General features: G+C 43.1%; 1 protein-coding gene across 17 annotated transcripts in view; it reads left to right on the top strand.

The window, feature by feature from the left end:
- Kiaa1217 (KIAA1217 ortholog) overlaps positions 1-18,476 on the top strand; it is a 470,681-nt gene that overhangs the window by 294,480 nt on the left and 157,725 nt on the right. The window lies entirely within an intron of this gene.

Here is an 18,476-nt window from a genome sequence, read left to right as displayed (position 1 = left end):
TTTTGGGAGGACACTACACAGGCTCCCTTGGGTTGTGCTTAGTTATTTCCTTAGGGTTAATCACTGTAAACAGATTGGCTGAATTTTGAGACTTTTTATATTTAACATGTTACTAAAGCATATTTCAACAATATAATTTGATTAAAAGAATTATCTATTTCAATTCTATGTGTATGGGTATTTCACCTGCACATATCTGTCACAAGCATGCAGTGACTGAGGAAGCCAGAAAGGGATGTCAGATCCCCTGGGACTGAAGTTATAGACAGTTGTTAGTTGCCCTCTAGATGCTAGAAGAGCCATCAGTGCTTTTAACTGCTGGACCATCTTTCCAGACCATTGGCAATATATTTCTTTTAAGAACTGTTTTTATTTTTTATTCTTGTAATTGTATGTATGAATGTCATTTGTATGTGCTTGCCCACAAAGGCCAGATACCCTGGAACTAGAGTTATAGGAAGTTGTAAGCTGCCTAATGTGGGTACTGGGAATGAACTCAAAGCATCTGGCAAAGCAGGAAACACTTTTTGCTTTTGAACTGTCTCTCCAGCCTCAGATAGTAAAAATTTTAAAGGCAGCCATACCTGCTATTTGAATTAGTCTATGACAGGAATTAAGTATAAAGGTTTATATTCCTCAGCTTCATCTAATCAATCAATGGTTCTCAACCTGTGGCTCACAAGGCCTTTGGGGATCAAACGGCTCTTCCACAAGGTCACCAAAGACCATCAGAAATTCAGATATTTACATTATGTGTCCTAACAGTAGCAAAATTACAGTTATGAAGTAGCAATGGGAATAATTTTATAGTTGGGGTCACCACAACATGAGGAACTGTATTCAAGGGTCACAGCACTAGAAAGGTTGGGAACCACTGCTCTAAGCCTTTACATACTGTTCCTGCCTATTGCTCTCCTTAGTGTCCAGATGGGGAAAGGTGTGATGTGAGGAAATTGAGTAACTGTTATGTATCTTAAAAAGCAGGTTCAGGTCGTCAGTGGAAACAGTTCCCATTCTTTGAAATTTAAACTAAGTGGAAAGTAACAGTGAAATTTTCCGCTCTAAATTCAAGAACAAGTATGTGAGCCATAAGAAAGAAAACTTGGGGGCTGGTGAGATGGCTCAGTGGGTAAGAGCACCCGACTGCTCTTCTGAAGGTCCAGAGTTCAAATCCCAGCAACCACATGGTGGCTCACAACCATCTGTAACGAGTTCTGGCGCCCTCTTCTGGAGTGTCTGAAGACAGCTACAGTGTACTTACATATAATAAATAAATAAATCTTTAAAAAAAAAAAAAAAAAAAAAGAAAGAAAACTTGGAAATGGGTAGAGCTAAAGAAGAAAATCCCCATCACCCATCGCCTGCCCGTGCTGGGGGGCAGAACTCTGTGTTGTTCTTCTGGGAAAAGACCTCAGGATTCCCAATCCTTTTGTGCAATGGAAGCGCCTATCAATTATTACAGCTGTTTCATTCTGATAGCTGTTCAATTTTTAATTAATCATGTTTGAAAGAAATATTATCCTCCTGATTAATTTTTATGGCACCATTGTTTTTTGTACAACTCCAGTTGTTTCCTTGAAGTGATGAGTGGGTCTTTGATAACCAAGAAATTTAATCAAAAGTAGCTTCTTTGGCAGCCAGCAAGATGGCTCAGAGGGTCAGTGTGCTTGCCACCAAGCCGGGGGACTTGAATTTAATCCTGGAACCCACATGATAGAAGTAGAGAACTGAATCCTGCAAACTGTCTTCTGACCTAGAGGTCAGCTGTGGCACCTGTGTTTGCCCCAGCCCCTTAAATTAATTAATTGATTGATTAATAGATAATAATGAACAATAATAAATAGATTCATTAATTAAATTATTTTTAGGAAGTAATTTCCTTGCCAGCTCTCTCAGTCTTTGGGAACTAGTTTATTTCCTGTCAGAGCCATGCACCAGCTCTAAGTGCTGCCTACTTGGTTTGCGTGGCATGTAAGAGAGACCTGACTAATTTCTTCTCTTTTTTTTTTTTTTTTTTTTTTCTTGTTGGGTTTTAAATTTTCCCTACCCACTGGTAAGTAAAGAGTTCTCTGAGTTTCCTTTGTAACCTAGAAAATAAGTCCGTAATGAGTTCAGAGGCTAAGTGATTGTTTGAGGCAGCATCTCAAGTTGCCTTAACAGCTCAGACTTGTCTCCAACATAAAAGCCTCCAGAATTCCAAGGTTACAGGGAGCACCATCATGCCCAGCTGCTGGCCCCAAGTTCTTCCTCCTTTGAATCCATTGACCTTCTAGAAAGAGCTCCCTCCCTGGTCTTCCTCAGATCTACTGGTGGGAAACTTTTAGGTTTTTTGCCTCCTTGGCTCTGCTCACTTAGCAAAGCCAAGCTAAGAATGAACTAAAAGAGTAATGTCTGCCCCCCTCCACCACACACCACCATCCTTTTGACTCACAGTGATGCTTATCTTGACATCTGCATTATCCATTCAACTTCCTCCAACTGTTTCTTTCACTGTTGCAGGTCTTCCTGATTTGGGAGCTCCTTGGCCACTGGTCTCCCTTATCCCACACTTCCATTGCTCCTTTTTGCCACCAGACCATGCTCTCTTTCACCTTGTAACATAAAGTATGATTTTCTCTAGCCATTTGCCTCTTGCCTAAACACGGCAGCTCTTTGAATCTATCATCGTATTTCTTTCTTACACGTTTATTTACCACGTACCTCCAGGGCTTTATTATTTGTGATCTGCTTCAAGCTACTTCTTTCCTAGTTGATGAAGCCTTTAAATTCTGTACAGAGATTCAGAGGGCCCTACAGCTACCCTCTTAGTTCTGAGGAGAATATATTTACCGGGTTGGGGGAGGGGGGGCTTTATGAGGTCAGGCTAGCAAATAGTTCTTCAAAGAGTGTCACTCTTTGTTACTTGCGAAGGTCCTAAAAAGTTCTTTTATTGGCTGTAGCCCCTAAGAGCATTCTGGGTAGAACATTTTAGCACAGTTAGTGTCAGGAGACTTGGCTTGGCACTTAAGCACAGCCTTCCATATTCTAAGGCTCCTTTTCTTCTTATAGCTGATGTATATGATCCTTAATGACATAGAACTCAGACATAAATGCACATATATAATATAGTGATATAAATACTGTATTATGAAATGGTAACATGGGTCATAGATATGCAATCTTATTACAATGAGATACATTTAGTGGTTTTGTATGTTTGTTGGTTTGTTTTGGCTTTTCAAGACAGGGTTTCAGGTAGCTAGAGAAATGGCTCATCTGTTAAGAACACGGAGTGATCTTCCAGAAGACCTGGGTTCAATTCCCAGTACCCACATGGCAGCTCACAACTGTCTGTAACTTTAGTTCCAGACACCCTCACACAGGTATACATGCAGACAAAATCCCTTTGAACATGAAATTTTTTAAAAAGGTAGAAATAAAGGAAGAAAGAAAAAGAGAGGGGGGGGAGAAAGAAAGAAAGAAAGAAAGAAAGAAAGAAAGAAAGAAAGGAAGGAAGAGAGAAAGAAAGGAAGAGAGAAAGAAAGAAAGAAAGAAAGAAAGAGAGAGAAAGGAAGGAAGAGAGAAAGGAAGGAAGAGAGAAAGGGAGGAAGGAATGAAGGAAGGAAGGAAGGAAGGAAGGAAGGAAGGAAGGAAGGAAGGAAGGAAGAGCGAAAGAGAGAAAGAAAGAAAGAGAAAGAGAAAGAAAGGAAAGGAAAGAAAGGAAGGAAAGAAGGAAGGGAGAGAGAAAGAGAGAGAGAGAGAAAGGAAGAGAGAAAGGAAGGAAGGAACGAAGAAAGGAACAAAGAAAGAAAGAAGAAAGAAAGAAAGAAAGAAAGAAAGAAAGAAAGAAAGAAAGAAAGAAGAAAGAAAGAGAAAAAGAAAAAGAGCCCTGGCTGTCCTGGAACATGCTCTGTAGATTAGGCTGTCCTCAAACTCAGACATCTACCTGCCTCTACGTTCCCAATGATGAGATTAAAGGTTTGCACCACCACCTCCTATCTGTGTTTAGTTATTATACTCAATCTTGGCCAACATAATTTCTTAGAAGCTATTCATTAAATTTTTGAGACCAGGTCTTTCTATAGCACAGCCTAGCTTTGAACTCATGATCCCCCTACCCCACTCTTCCAAACACTAGGATTATAGACATTTATCAGCATACCAGGTTACAGTTGATTTCAGAGACCCTTTATGTTGATAATCTGAAGGGATATATCTGAATTTCGGGCCAATCCTACATGCAGGGAGAAGACTGCATTTGGCTGAGGTACAAGAAGCAATCATTCTTTTGTTAGGATTATACAAAGTTTAATTTTCAAAACACAAAAATATTTTCTACCAGAGATCATTTGTAAAGATTTGAATATTAAAATTTTTTAAATTATTTGTATGTGTGTGTGTGTGTGTATATGTGTGTGTACATGACTTAAGAATATGTGCACGTGTGAATGCAGGTACCCACAAGATCCAGAAGAAGACACTGGACCTCTGAAGCTGGCTAGAATCACAGGTTATTGGGATGCGTCTTATATCAGTGCTGATACTTCAACTCAGTCCTTTGTGAGAGCAGTCCTGCTCTTACTTCCAAGCTGTCTGTCAAGTGCCTTTACCTAGTTTGTTTGTGTGTTTGTAAGAAGGGGTTCAAAAATAGATCAGTAGCATCGAAGAAAATTAAGCAAATCAAGGAGGCCCTGGCAAGCTAAGCCCTGCTATGGGAAGGCTGCTCAAGGGCTGAGGAGATCAAGGGTTAGCACTCCTACTTTGGGTTAAATGCTGATCACTCTTCCGGCCTACATTCATTGTGGCTGTAATGTCCTGGGTGGCAGTGTGCAGATGTAGACAGAGTACTGCACACACACAGTACTATGTTAGAAAGACAGCCGAAGTTGTGGGCCCTGGGGCTAGTGTGAATCTTCATGATAGCCTCCATCCCTCTCCCCCCCCCCCCCACACACACACCCAGCCTGCTTTCTGACTCAGCAAGATGTTTCATTGGATGGGAAGGCTCTGTCAAGTCCTCTGTACTCTTGGGACAGTGGGTCAGTGTGACACATTCTTAGGTAATGCAAGATGGAGTCAACCACACCTGTGTTGGGGCATTGAGGAGATCTCTGGTAGTCAAGACTTGATCTCAATGTTGTTCTGAAAAAATAAATGGATGGGCTTGGCTCCATCTCTTCTTTCCCTCAAGAAGGTTAACTTTGCTACATCATTATTGAGAAAGGCTAGGTGGACCCTCTGGGCAACCTACCCCCTTTCTCTTCCTGTTTTCACTCCCTTTCTCTTTCTGTCTCCTGGTCACAGGCTTTGCAGTGCATGCTGGTATCTCTCCAGGCAGAACTTGACATTCAAAGGTACTTGATGAAAATTGAGTCGTCTCAGCGAGTTAGTACTCTGCCTTCCTTTTTCTGCATCGAGCTGCACCTCGTTTGTGCCTTTCTAATTCCTAGGCTTGTGGTGTTCTGATCTCTGTGACTGACCTAACCAGATTGCCTGCACTTTCCCATTTACCCCAAGTGTGGATTCAAAATCACCACAACTGAGTGACTGAGTGCTCGCAGTGTTGGAAGCATGTGCGTTGTTTGCAGTGGTGAGCGTGAATATTACTAGAACAAGCACTAACTGCATGCTTGCCTCAAATTCCTACTGAACTTTCCGAGTTCAGTTTCGAGTCTGAACGGTCATACAGTAGGTTGATTTCTTTGCATGGTCCTCGAAAAGACAGTCTTCCCTAATGAGACCCTATACAATCAGCTTATCAGCCAGAGTCCTCTTGGAAATAAGCCAGTGTCTTGCACTCCTAAAAAGTTTGGATTCACATGGCTGACTTGATTCAGATCTAGCACTTCAATAATGGATCCAGATCATTTGTCTGGCCCATGTTCCCGTATAGCAAGGATGGAATCAGGTGTATCATTCTGGAACTTACTGAGTCCATATGCCATTCTGAATGCTGTCCCCCAAAAGGGTAGGTGTCCTGGCATCCCCATCTTGCAAACGAGGAGACTGAGGCACAGAAAGATTCCTTAACGGTCCTGACTCTACACTTTCAATTAGTGGCAGTGCTGAAGTTTGCCTCCAGCAATCAATCACTGACTTAATAATACTTGCTTGCCTTTAAACTCAAGGCCCTTGACTTCATACTGCCTTCGTTTAGATTGTTCAGGCTCCAGGAGATGGGAAGTGTCCCCAGTCATTTGGCTTAGTGTTAGAGAGCTGTGCCAGCTAAATCTGTGGCACACAGCCACCCACGTCCTTTCTGTCTCCCAGACATGGGATTATTTATTTCCTCATTGTCTCCTGAATATGCAGACGTCAGAACCACTGCCCTTCACTGTGAGGCCCCAGATGCAAAGGCTCAGGAAGCGCCTTGCTGTCTAGCTGTCTGTCTGCCTTTCTACAGAGGTGCCCCAGCCCTCTTGGTCAGTGTCCAGTGACAATATTGAACTCTTCACCTTCCCGTTTAGATAATGGCCCTTTTGATCTTCTGTTTAGAACAAGCTCAAATTAGAAAGTTCCTGCCCCAATATAGACTTAAAAGTTAAATTTGGGGCCAGGCTGCAAGGCACAGGCCTTTATTTAATCCCAGAACTCTAGAGCAGAGGCAGGTGGATTTCTGTGAGTTTGAGGCAAGCCAGGTCTTAGAGCTACAGACCCTGTCCTTAAAAATATTAAATGTTGGTTTCATATACCTAACCCCACATTGTCATAGCCTGCAGCCACCCAACTCTGACAGATGTTTATCCTTAATTTCTTGCTATGAGTTTTTAACTCTTTTCATATTTCCATAGTGGATCTTATAATTCATGCAAGCCAAAGAGCTCTTTACCACAGCCTCCCACATGTCTTGTACACCGAACAGAAACACAGAGGAGAAGGGTGCTTGCTGTCTGTGGCAAGCTCATCCCTGCCACTCTACACTCTGCCCTGAACGGTTTTTCAAATCTGCAGAACTTAGATTTGATACTGTGGCCTGGGTCTTTTTTTTCCTCTCAGTTATAAACAGTTCAGGGTCTGAGATCCTGTCCGACACCTTTTTTAGGAATTGGTGGAAACAAGAACCCAGAGTCTTGCTGATTCTGCTGGGGCCATTTTTCTTTCTGTTTCCTTATGCTTAATGGAAAGAAAACCTCTGGTCTCTGTTTCTTGCCTCTGTTTTCTCTCTCTCTCTCTCTCTCTCTCTCTCTCTCTCTCTCTCTCTCTCTCTCTCTCTCTCTCTCTCTCTCTCCCCCTCTCCCTCTCCCTCTCCCTCTCCCTCCCCCCCCTCCCCCCTCTCTCTCTCTCTCTCTCTCTCTCTCTCTCTCTCTCTCTCTCTCTCTCTCTCTCTCTCTCTCTCTCGTCTCATTTTGTATCCCAGGTTGACCTGAAGTTTAAAATGTAGAGCAAGTTAGCCTCAAACTCAAAGAGATACACCCACTTGTCTATCTCCTGGGGGTTAGATTAAAGATGTATGCATCATACCCCACTTCTTTCTTTTTAGCTTATCAACAAATAACTGGTTATCTAAGGTCTTAGTCAAATCTTTTGTTTCCCTTTCTGTTTTGTTGCATTGCAGAGAAGGTACAACCATAGCAGTGATTTTGGAGATTCCACACTGGAGTGGCAAGAGGTTAAGGTTAGAAATTGAAGGTACCTGTTCTTCCCTTCAGTGACTACTTCAGGTCCACTGTGACGGGAAGTTCTCCATTTTAAAACTGGAAGTAACTATTCTCCAGACTAGCTAGGCTACTGCTACTTAAGCCATGGTGTGTCCTTCTAACCATTGTGGAAACCCATGACTTATGGCTGCCCCTTATGGTAGAAAGCTGAGTGCTGAGTTTTAGTCTATTGCCATGTATTATAATGCTAATTGCAGGCCCCCAACACCCAGTTGCCCCAGAGAAGAAAGAGTCCACACATAGACCCAAGTGATGCTATATGACCTCACCCCCAAGTTATTTCTGATTGGTGAATAACGATGCCCACAGACTATAGCTGGGCAGAATTGAGAGAGGCTGGGCTTGGTGTTCCCAGGCTTGGGGTCAGGGGAGACCATGAGGAGAGAGAAGAAGGTGGGAGAGGAGGAAGCAGCCATAGGTTAAATGAGTCATGAAAGCATGGCCATGAGGGCTTACCAATTTAAGGTAAGAGCAGCCCAGATGGAACATGGTAAATTATAATTTGGCGTTATTAATGGGAATAGATTCTAAAAGCATAGAGAGTAAATATATCTGTCTGCCCAACTCTAGTGCTGATCAAGGTTTATTATCCGGGAACTGAATGGTCAATGGTGGGGTAGAAACCACAGATTGAGATTAAAATTTTTCAATAGCATATTGGTGCCCCACATTGAGCCTTGGGGGCCAGTACTTATCATTACAATGCATATTAAAAGATCAAATATCGGGCTGGAGAGATGGCTCAGTGGTTAAGAGCACCCGACTGTTCTTCCGAAGGTCCAGAGTTCAAATCCCAGCAACCACATGGTGGCTCACAACCATCCATAATGAGATCTGACTCCCTCTTCTGGAGTGTCTGAAGACAGCTACAGTGTATTTACATATAACCAATAAATAAATCTTTAAAAAAAAAAAAAAGATCAAATATCAACAGCTGAGCTGTACAGAAACTCTGAGAAACCAGTACAAAAAAATGGTAGCTCAATGCTTTGTGGAGTTCCTAGTTCACAAATGCTGTCCTCTTGAGTTTTACGACATTGTCTTTACCCTAACAATATCAAGTAAATAGTCTGATTATCTTAATTGTTTATTTTTTTTTTCCGGTTTGGGGAATGGAACCCAAGGATGTATTGTGAGAGTAAACACTCCACCAATGAGATCCCCCCAACCACTCTGATTATATCATTTAACTTATTAATGATGTTTCACTAGGACATACCATTGTTGGAATTAGTCTGCAGGCCACAAAACAGTGTGAGCAAAACACAAAGCTCTCATGTTCTTAATCTTGTCCTCTGCCTGGTTTTCCAAATCCCAGTATTTAATGACATAATAAGCCGGGCAGTGGGGCACACGCCTTTAATCCCAGTACTTGGGAGACAGAGGCAAGTGGATCTCTGTGAGTTTGAGGCCAGCCTGGTCTACAGAGGTCCAGAACAGCCAAGGATACATAGGGAAGCCCTGTCTCTGAAAAACCAAATAAACTAAACCAAACCAAACCAAAACATATGACAGTGTTAGAAACAAACAAACAGAGCAGGATTCTGTTGAAAATGAGATTCTGTTGAAACTCTCATAAAGTGGGGTTTTTTTTCTTTTTGTTTGTTTAGATTCATTGTTTGTTTGGGGGAGTTTTATTTTGTTTTATCTGAAACTCTCTACAGTGAAGTTGAGCATGTGGTAGTTATGATGGTGGTGGTAGGGAGGAGTGCATTAGAGGGTGGCTTTGGATGTGGGTGGGTGTGCAGTGTATGCTTGTAAGCAATAGCAAAAACTTTCTGAGATATTTGGAGAGGATGTGGCCACCAACACAGAGGTAAGAGTTCCCAAGATACTGTCTGTGCCTTACACTGCAGTTAGACCTTTGCTACTAGGGGAAAAATACCTGATTGGTTCCACAACAATTCAGCTCATCTTTAGGGATTCCTCCCAAAGGCATGTGTGTGGGGTCTTAATGGCTTTCACTGGGAGGCTTCCAAGGTGAGTCCTCTGCATAGATTGTATTCTATTCAGAATTTCAAAGCCTGCAATCAGGTCCCTCTCCTTTCATCCCTGGAGTCAGAACAGTCCTCACAGACACCTTTAATCCCAAAGCTTTTCAAGTGCATTCTTGCCTCTGAATTCCAGTAGCAACTGCAGCTGAGAATTCCAGCAGAGGCCAGTGAGGGCTATGGAGCCACAGGGCTTGTTCAAGCCCTTGCATGTTTGTTATGCATACACTGCTTGTTTCAGATCAAGAACGAGGGATGCAGCAATTGACTACAGGCAGAATCTAGTAAAGGGGGCTCTCACCAAAAGAGAAAGCACATTCACATTCAGTCCTGGGACTGGCTGGAAATCTCCAGTAGCTCCCTTCCTAACATGCTGTGTTTTAGAAAATTCTTCTTATATGATAAGGAAATACCTACTCATACCTCATGAGGCAAAAATGGTTTTTCTTTCTTTTTTAAATCTAAAAGAAACATTGTTGTTTCCCATTTTCCTGTAACTGAGAGGGTTGGATATCAAAAGACGAAACCAACACAAAAGATGCTCTGTGGAGATTATGTTTATAGCCTGGTATTCTTCACAGGCATATGTACCCTGCTGCAGCATGCAGGTAATGCAACAGCATGCAGGTAATACAGCAGCATGCAGGTAAATGCAACACATTTGAAGATGACAGTGTCATGTTATATATGTCAAAACATTGCACACTTCTGTTTCAAGGACAAGGATATACCTCTTTGTACCAGAGCTGACCTTGTCTTCTGTCTGCTGCATCTGTAGAAAGGGACTTGCATGGCCGGGGCAGAAGGCCCCACCCTTGCTCATGACCATAGTTGGGTTGTTGCACAGATGTCTGTGATGGCTCTGGACAGGCTGTCTATGGGCATCGAGCAGTTGGCACGTCGGTCCCCCCATCCTTCTGATCCGACAATGAAATAGTGCACATCAGGAGGGGAGACTGAAAGAGAAGATGCAGTTGTACTTCGTTTCACTGCTGAATCATCGAGTTTCACTCCAGACCAAACATGGATGTTTTCACAGGTGAAAAATGTGAATAATGTCTGGGCACTCCCAGCAGAAGAGGGAGGAAAGCATTGATATACGAGCCTTGAAGAAACAGGGTATGGGCACAGTTTATCAGGGAAAAGTCATCAAAATAAATCCTAGAGAAAAATTAGTAACCTTGCTCCAAACAAGGGAGCGGAAATACTGACCTTTCAGAGCTCAAGGAGAGGTAGTTGAAGAGCCTCAGAGGAGTTGCTTAAACTCCCATTTTCTATATATGGGGCTGAAAGTACTGCATTGCTGGAAACCTGTCCTGGGTCCTGACTCTCGACATGAAACACCCAGGAAAACACCAAGCACTCCATCTTAAGTGGGTTTGTGCCTTCTTCTTTTTTTTTTTGGTGGTTTTTCGAGACAGGGTTTCTCTGTGTAGCTCTGGCTGTCCTGGAACTCACTTTGTAGACCAGGCTGGCCTCGAACTCAGAAATCCACCTGCCTCTGCCTCCCGAGTGCTGGGATTAAAGGCGTGCGCCACCACGCCCGGCTTTGTGCCTTCTTCTTGATTGGCAGCAGGGCTCTTTAGTCTTTGCCCATCTTTAAAAAAAAAAAAAAAAAAGTTGGTTTATTTGCCTCAGCCACCATTTCTCTGAGTCTCTAGAGTTGAGACCATAGTGTCACAAGATTGGTCTATCCCATCCTTCTTTTATATTTATATTGCAGTCCATTGTCATGCCCAGTGTGCTCCCTCCTCTCCCAGTCATCATCATAAGAATGGTGCTGAGGAACCCAAGGGGTCCAGGCTCTGATTTTTTTTTTTCCAAGAGTCACCGAGGTTGTGGGAAAAAGCAAGAAACCATGCAAAACTCTAGGCTGCCTGCTTTCAAAGGTCCTCCGGCTTTGGGTTCCGGAACTCAGCTGAGAATGGCAGATGCCTGGCCTGGAGGACAAGAATCTGGGCGGATGCATCGACCCTCAGTGGGTGTCTGTAAAGACAAAAGCCCAGGAGAAGTCTGGTGTGCATTACGGAGCTCTTTGTCTTCCTTCCCATCTCCAGTTACAAACTCAAAGACTTCTGATGTAAAGAAAAGGGTGGGACCTCCCCTGGGTCTTAGAAAGGGCTCTCTGTAAACTGAGCCTGGCTCAGACCCTTCCTACCTAGTAACTAGATTTTCTTCGAAGATGTAGTGTTGCTGGACTGAGGATGGGAGAGGAGAACTAGAGCCCGTGCTTGACTCATTACATGATAATACTTAGTTTGTTCCTAGCTCTACATGGCTCTCTTCAGTTCAAATGAGAATTTAGACTAGGGTGATTTGAAAGTTTCTCAAGTACAAGGTGTCATGATTCAGCTGATTCAGTGAAGGAGATAATTAACAAGGCCTAGGAATGAGTCCTTCTGAATACATTTGTGTTGTGTTTCTGAGTGCTCTGTGGCAAACTGGGCATTCATTTGGATGACTGGAAAAGTTTATTAAGGCAATGTTGATTGTTCTTTTCAAAACAGATTGTGATCTGAATACTTTGGCCAACCAGACATCCCACTGTTCCTGGCAATTAGCATATCTTAGAAAGCTTAGTTTCTCGGGTTTGTTTTGCTGGACCTCAGCATTTTGGTTTAGAGTTTAAAAGGTCTGAAAATGAGAAAGAAAAAGCAGTCTTTGATGATTAATCTTTGATTTCCTTTCCTCTTTGGCTGTAGTATTTAAATGCAGCAACATCACACACACACACGCACACGCACACGCACACGCACACGCACATGCACACGCACACACCAAGCACAAACCTGATACCCTAATAAAGCATCTAGCTTGTGGTGGATGTTGGAGGATGTGATGAGAGGCAGGCACAGCATTCCCTAGAGGTAGTGCTGGAAAGAACTTCTAAGCATGTATATATGCTTATGTACGTATGTATATACAGAGCAGGTACTGTATAGGCAATAGCATGTAGGATGTCTTAGCTATTCTTTTCTGCTGGGTGATAGTGCCCTTTCTTCTTTGCATGATGTATTTCATGATGTGTTTGAATAATATGTTGACTCCCCTTGCTGAAAAAGGAATTTTCAATAGGAACACATCAGCCAACTCTCATCCGGTAAAGGTTATATGTTGACCAATTCTTGGTAGAAAGTGATTCAGAGCCAGCATCTCTAAGTTCTGGTTAAGTAACTTAGCAATGAGAAGCATATTCATAACCTACATACTGGGCTTGGGGTCTGTCATCTGCTAGTTCAGTGTACAAGGCTTAGGCACTGTTTCCGCAGCAGTAAGCACTGTTATGAAGCTACAGGGATGGCTAAGTGAGATCACCACATACGAGTCATCGGGTCCAGGGCAATAGGAACCTGAGATGGTAGTCCCTTTCCCTCCACCTTCTCCTGTCATCAGGAAGAGATGATATCTGGACATTTAGTCAGAGAGCTGTAGATAAAGATTTGGGAGAGAGCCATATGAATCCCCTCACACCATCACTGCTCAGTGATACAAAGTCCTCCTTAAGGAAGAACACACTTTAGGAAAAGTAACTGGACTGGCTGGCATGACTATACACACCACCATGTTCTCATTTGTGTTTGCAGGATTGAGGCACTTGGTGAACTGGGAACTCTCTAAAAATCTGTAATTGAAATGCAGGGAGATCAGTGTCCTGGGACACCATGAAACAGCAAGGGAAATGCTTGAGTGGCCCAGAGAGTGTTCCCATCATTGCCTAGGGTTAGGGCTAGCCCTCAGTTCCACAGTCCTCAGAGGCAGCAGAGCTGGACAATGAAAGGCCCAGAAAAGTCTTCATCTTAATCCAAAATCCTGCCAGTAGTCTGCCTCCCTTTTAGGGAACATTAAATCTACCCCCAACACACCGTGTGTTTACACATACATGTTTGTGAGCATATGCACACGTGTTTATATACATGTGGAGGCCAGAAGTCAACATCAGATGTTTTCTTAAGTTGTTACTGACCTTGGTTTTTGTTGAGATAGGGTCTCTCACAGAACCTAAAGCTTGCCATTAAGTTAGCTGTGAAGCTACTGGATCCTTCTGCCCCTACATCCCATGTGCTAAAAGATGATGGACATCTACCACTGTGCCAGCTTTTACATGAGTGCTGGGGAACTGAACTCGGGTCCAAGTGCTTGCTTGTGATGAGAATACATTCCCAGCTGAGCCATCTCCCCATGCCCTATTCCTTTCCTATACTCATTATATATATATATATATATATATATATATATATATATATATATATATATATAGTAAGGAGTGTGAGTTTGTTTTGTTTAGTTCTGGAGTTTAAAGCCAGGTCACACACTTAAGACAGATCTCTTTTGACTGTTGTTTTGCCTCAGAGTTTTGGAAACTAAGCAGTACCCCTCTATATGATAATCCTCCCCTAGCTGCTTGATGCTGTTGGCTTGGTCTCTAGAGAGTTAAATGCTCTTCCTGGCTGTCACTCATGTTTTATATCTGAGTAACGCCACATCCTGGGCAGGAGGGAGGGACTACTAAAATTGGTTTTACAGTGATCACTTGCTAATGAGATGTAGAATCTTCTGGAAACAGTGAAAGAACAAAACTGGAACTAAGGGCAGAACTAGCTGTAAGCCCCACCCCGTGACATACCCAACCCCACCAGTGACTGGAAGCTGCAAACCCCAGAATCGCTTGCCTAGGCAATGGACCAGGTACCTCCCATCTGTGAACCACCACAAGTCGGTGTGGTCCCTTTTTTTTTTTTTTTTTTGGTTTTTCGAGACAGGGTTTCTCTGTATAGCCCGGGCTGTCCTGGAACTCACTTTGTAGACCAGGCTGGCCTCGAACTCAGAAATCCGCCTGCCTCTGCCTCCCGAGTGCTGGGATTAAAGGCATGCGCCACCACGCCCGGCTTGGTGTGGTCCCTTTTCTCGGTCCTCTTTCTCATCACTTCTCTGGGCTGTTTCATCATCACACAGTAAATTCCCTGACCCATGATGGTTTCTGAGAAGAAGAATTTGATTGGTTTCATCATGCTTAGGTGCCTAGTGATTGGTCCCAATTAGGGGAAAGGACTCAGAGCAACCCAACATCTCCCACACTCAGGTTCTATTCTCCCAAAAGCCACTTTTAATTTTCATTTTTTAACATTGCAGTGTTAAGAAGTCCCAGAACTTGGTGTGCTGGGCAAGCATCCAACCACTGATCTGTCCTGAACACCTCCATTTCTTATGCCTGTGAACCTTCTCCCCTGCCCTCACAGTGCCGCACCCATATGGCTCTTCTTGTTTGTATGGTACAAATATGTGGTTCTGTTCTGTTGTTTGTTTTGGAAATAGTCCTAGGCTAGTCTCACACTTGAATCGGCTATGTGGCTGAAGACTTTGAACTACTGAATCTCCTACCTCTACCTCTCAAGTGCTACAGGGTGTCACCATGCCCAGTTCATGTCATCTTAGGAATTGAGCCCACAGCTTTATGTGTGAGGCAAATCTCCTCAGCTTATGTGCTGGGTGCAGGCTAAGTGCCCAAGTGCATCCTTTTTCAGTATAGCATATCATGAGCTATCCATTTCCATTGTCTTTTCTATGAGCTGAAAATGTCTTACCAGTAAGTAGCATCGGAGGGGAAGGTGCAGTGTTTGGGGAAATTGCTAATGTGCAGGGACAGTTTTCAAAAACAAAAAAAAACTGAATGACATAAAAGTCAAGAGAAGTATACATTTATAACCAAATCGTTTATATATAGGAAGTTAGAAAAGATATCAGCCCTTTCGTCTCTATTTTTATATTTACTTACTACTGTGATGACCCTGAACAAGAAATAGAGATTTGATGATTCATTTTTTTCAAGGATTATTGCCTATTGCAATGGAAAATAGCAGCTCATCACACACATTGTGCCAGCCGTAGGATGTTAGGATGTCTACAGCAGAGCCAGCAATATTGTTACTTGTTATTGTGCTTGGCTAAATGAGTCCTTCTTCACCTCCCTGACTCTCTTGATAGAGCACATCTAGTTTGAGATGCTGCTTAGCATAACTAAGAGGCTCTGTCATTGGTGACCACAGCCATTTCTCCACATCTTGGTGAGGTAGGTGAGTGAGAGTTAGAGATATTTCCCTAGTCGGATAATGTGCTCGGTTTGATCCCAGACTGAAAGAAAAACAGTCACGAAGAGTATCACTTCACCATAATAGATGCCAACTTCATAAAAAGTAAATTGGGAAATAATCTGCTTTGGAAGCTTGCACATGAAAACAAACCTAAAGGACTGATTTGCCTGTTAATGGAGTTGTTTCTGGCTGGAATCTTGGTTCTTAATCTCATTGGCTTGTAATGTCTGAGTTTCATTTGGATGTGCAGGCATCTCTGGAAGGCACATCCCTGCAGGTCACAGGAGGGGAAGAATTGACTTTGTGTTTCCCACAGTGGGAGGGTCCTGTATGGTTCAGCACAGTGTGGCTGTCTGGTAATGCAATGGAGGTGATGCCATCTTTATAAAAGTCCCTTAGTAGTATTGTTATGAAATATAAATACAGCGACAGCAGGCAGTATCTAGCAGGCCCAGGCCAAGGTGTCCCTCTGAGAAATCACACCATGCGGCAGGCCTGATTTAAGGGGAACACACACACACACACACACACACACAGAGAGAAGGGGGGGGGATGCAAGCCTAGGTCCCTAGGAGGAGTCTAGCTGAATCGTCTGTTAACTAATAGGTACCACATAAAATGTGGCTTCACTCAAGGATTAGTAGCTAAATCATTAAAGCAGGAAAGACAACATAATTTTCAGTATCTCTTGATTTAAATAAATTTAAAAAAACCTCCAGATAAACCCAGAGGACTATAAAACAAGTGAAGCTCACTGGATGGCAGGGCTCCTCATGACTGAACAGATCTCTCCAAAGGAAGCCTCAGTGCCTTGAGTTAAGTGCCTGATGGACGGGCATTTTCAGACAGCCTGCACCCTACCACGACCCCCACTCCCACCCTCAGCTCCTGCGGAATCTTAGTAAACTCAGCTGCCTGGTTATTCTAGATCAGTTCGCCTCCCACAAGGTGGCTCCAGGAAGATTGGGACTGTGTGTCCATTTTCTAGCGTTCACCAAGTTCCTTAGTGCCTCCTCTCTACCCTATGAAGTCCCCTAGCTCTTCTCTGCCATATGAAGTTCTGTAGCGTCTCCTCTCTACCCTTTGGCCTGTATCATTATCTCCAGTCTCTATCCAGCAGCCACTGTGATCTAGAAAAGCATCTTTATCCTGCCACCATTCACCCCTTTCCCTGTCTGAATAGTCAGTGCCACTCCATTACCTTTGGTCAGGTGATAATTCTTACTATGATTCCTCTTGCTCTCTCCCCCATAAATGTCCAGGTCCACAGCTTCTTTATGTCCCATGGACTTTGCACAAACTGGTCCATACAACCAGAATGCATTTCTCACTTTTCCCCTTATACTCTGGCTTGGACCCTCTCTCCAATTTCTTTCTTCCTAGATATCACCATGTACATGTTTCTGACTCTAGATACACACGCTGACTTCTGCCACCAATCTTGAACGACAAACTTCCTCTCAAACTGCACCCCATCTCTCAGTTTTTTTAAGTCAGGACTCATCTGTGTAGACCTGGCTGTCCTAGAACTCATTTTGTAGACCAGGGTGGCCCCACTCTGCTATTCATGGTCTCTGCCTTCCAAGTGTGTTGTCCTTCTCTTTAATGTATGTCTCCTTATGGATTATAGACACCATGAGGAAGAAAGTCATGTCCGCATGCTGCGTCATTCTCTCCTTAGTCCCAAGCCTATGCCTGGAGCATAGAAGTAGGGTTCTGTTGGCTATTCATGGAAATGTGAATAAGTATACAACACAATTCATATTTATTACTTATCATAATTCCCTTGGGTTATTTATGGCTTTCCATACACATCATCAATTAATTCAGGAGCTGTTTGACATCTCCCAGTGCCTAACACCCTGATTTCTGGACAGTGCTCACCCCCATGGTTTATGTTCATGGAGTACTATCTATTAACAGGTAAGGGACATTTGACATACTTACTCCCTAGCGTAGCAGTCTAAACAGGTAGTTCACAGTGAAATTATATTAGGCAATGTGTAGGTGGGGTTATTACTTGTCTGCAGATTAGCAAGGAAGATTAAAAACAAAATTATGCAACTTACTGAGTGTCCTCTGCCTCAGAACAGAAAAACAATCAATGGTAATATTAACATCTCCTTCACTGTGTAGTTTACTGAATTATAAACACATTTTTGTTTGGTTTGTTCATTGCTTTGATTTGTTTATTTGGTTGTTTGGTTTAGTGTGTGGGGAGCAGGGTTTCTCTGTGTAGCCCTGGCTGTCCTGGATGCACTCTATAGAGCATGCTGGCCTTGAATTCAGACACTCCCCTGCCTCTGCCTTCTGAGTGCTAAGATTAAGCCACCATGCTTGGGCAAGTTTAATTTAATTTAGTTCAATGTATGTGTATTAGTGTGTGTTTGCATATGTGTCTGCATGACTGTTGCATGACTAAGACCTCTAGAGGCCAGAAGAGAGTCTCCCCTAGAAATGGAGGTACAGGTGGTTATGTGCTACTGTGTGTCCTGAGAACTGTTTGAGTTCCTGCCTGACTTTATTCCATGGTGAACATGATGTGGCTAGTTTTATGTCATAGCCAGTGAATATTAACCCTTGAGCCATCTCTCCAGCTTCTGACATCAGTTCTTTATAGACAACTGTAAAGACCAGTTTACTCTAGCGTGAGCCTAATATCCACATTGGGCACAGAGAAAGGTGCACAGGCCCAGCTGTTATGGTGAGAATCTGCTTATTATTCTCCACCAGTCTTTCCTATCGTGCAGGATGACCCC

The sequence above is a fragment of the Mus caroli genome, unplaced genomic scaffold (genome assembly GCF_978045245.1).
Source record: "Mus caroli unplaced genomic scaffold, Mus_caroli_1 scaffold_2, whole genome shotgun sequence".
In the NCBI taxonomy this organism is placed as follows: Eukaryota; Metazoa; Chordata; class Mammalia; order Rodentia; family Muridae; genus Mus; species Mus caroli.
This window is presented reverse-complemented; position numbering and strand designations above follow the sequence as displayed.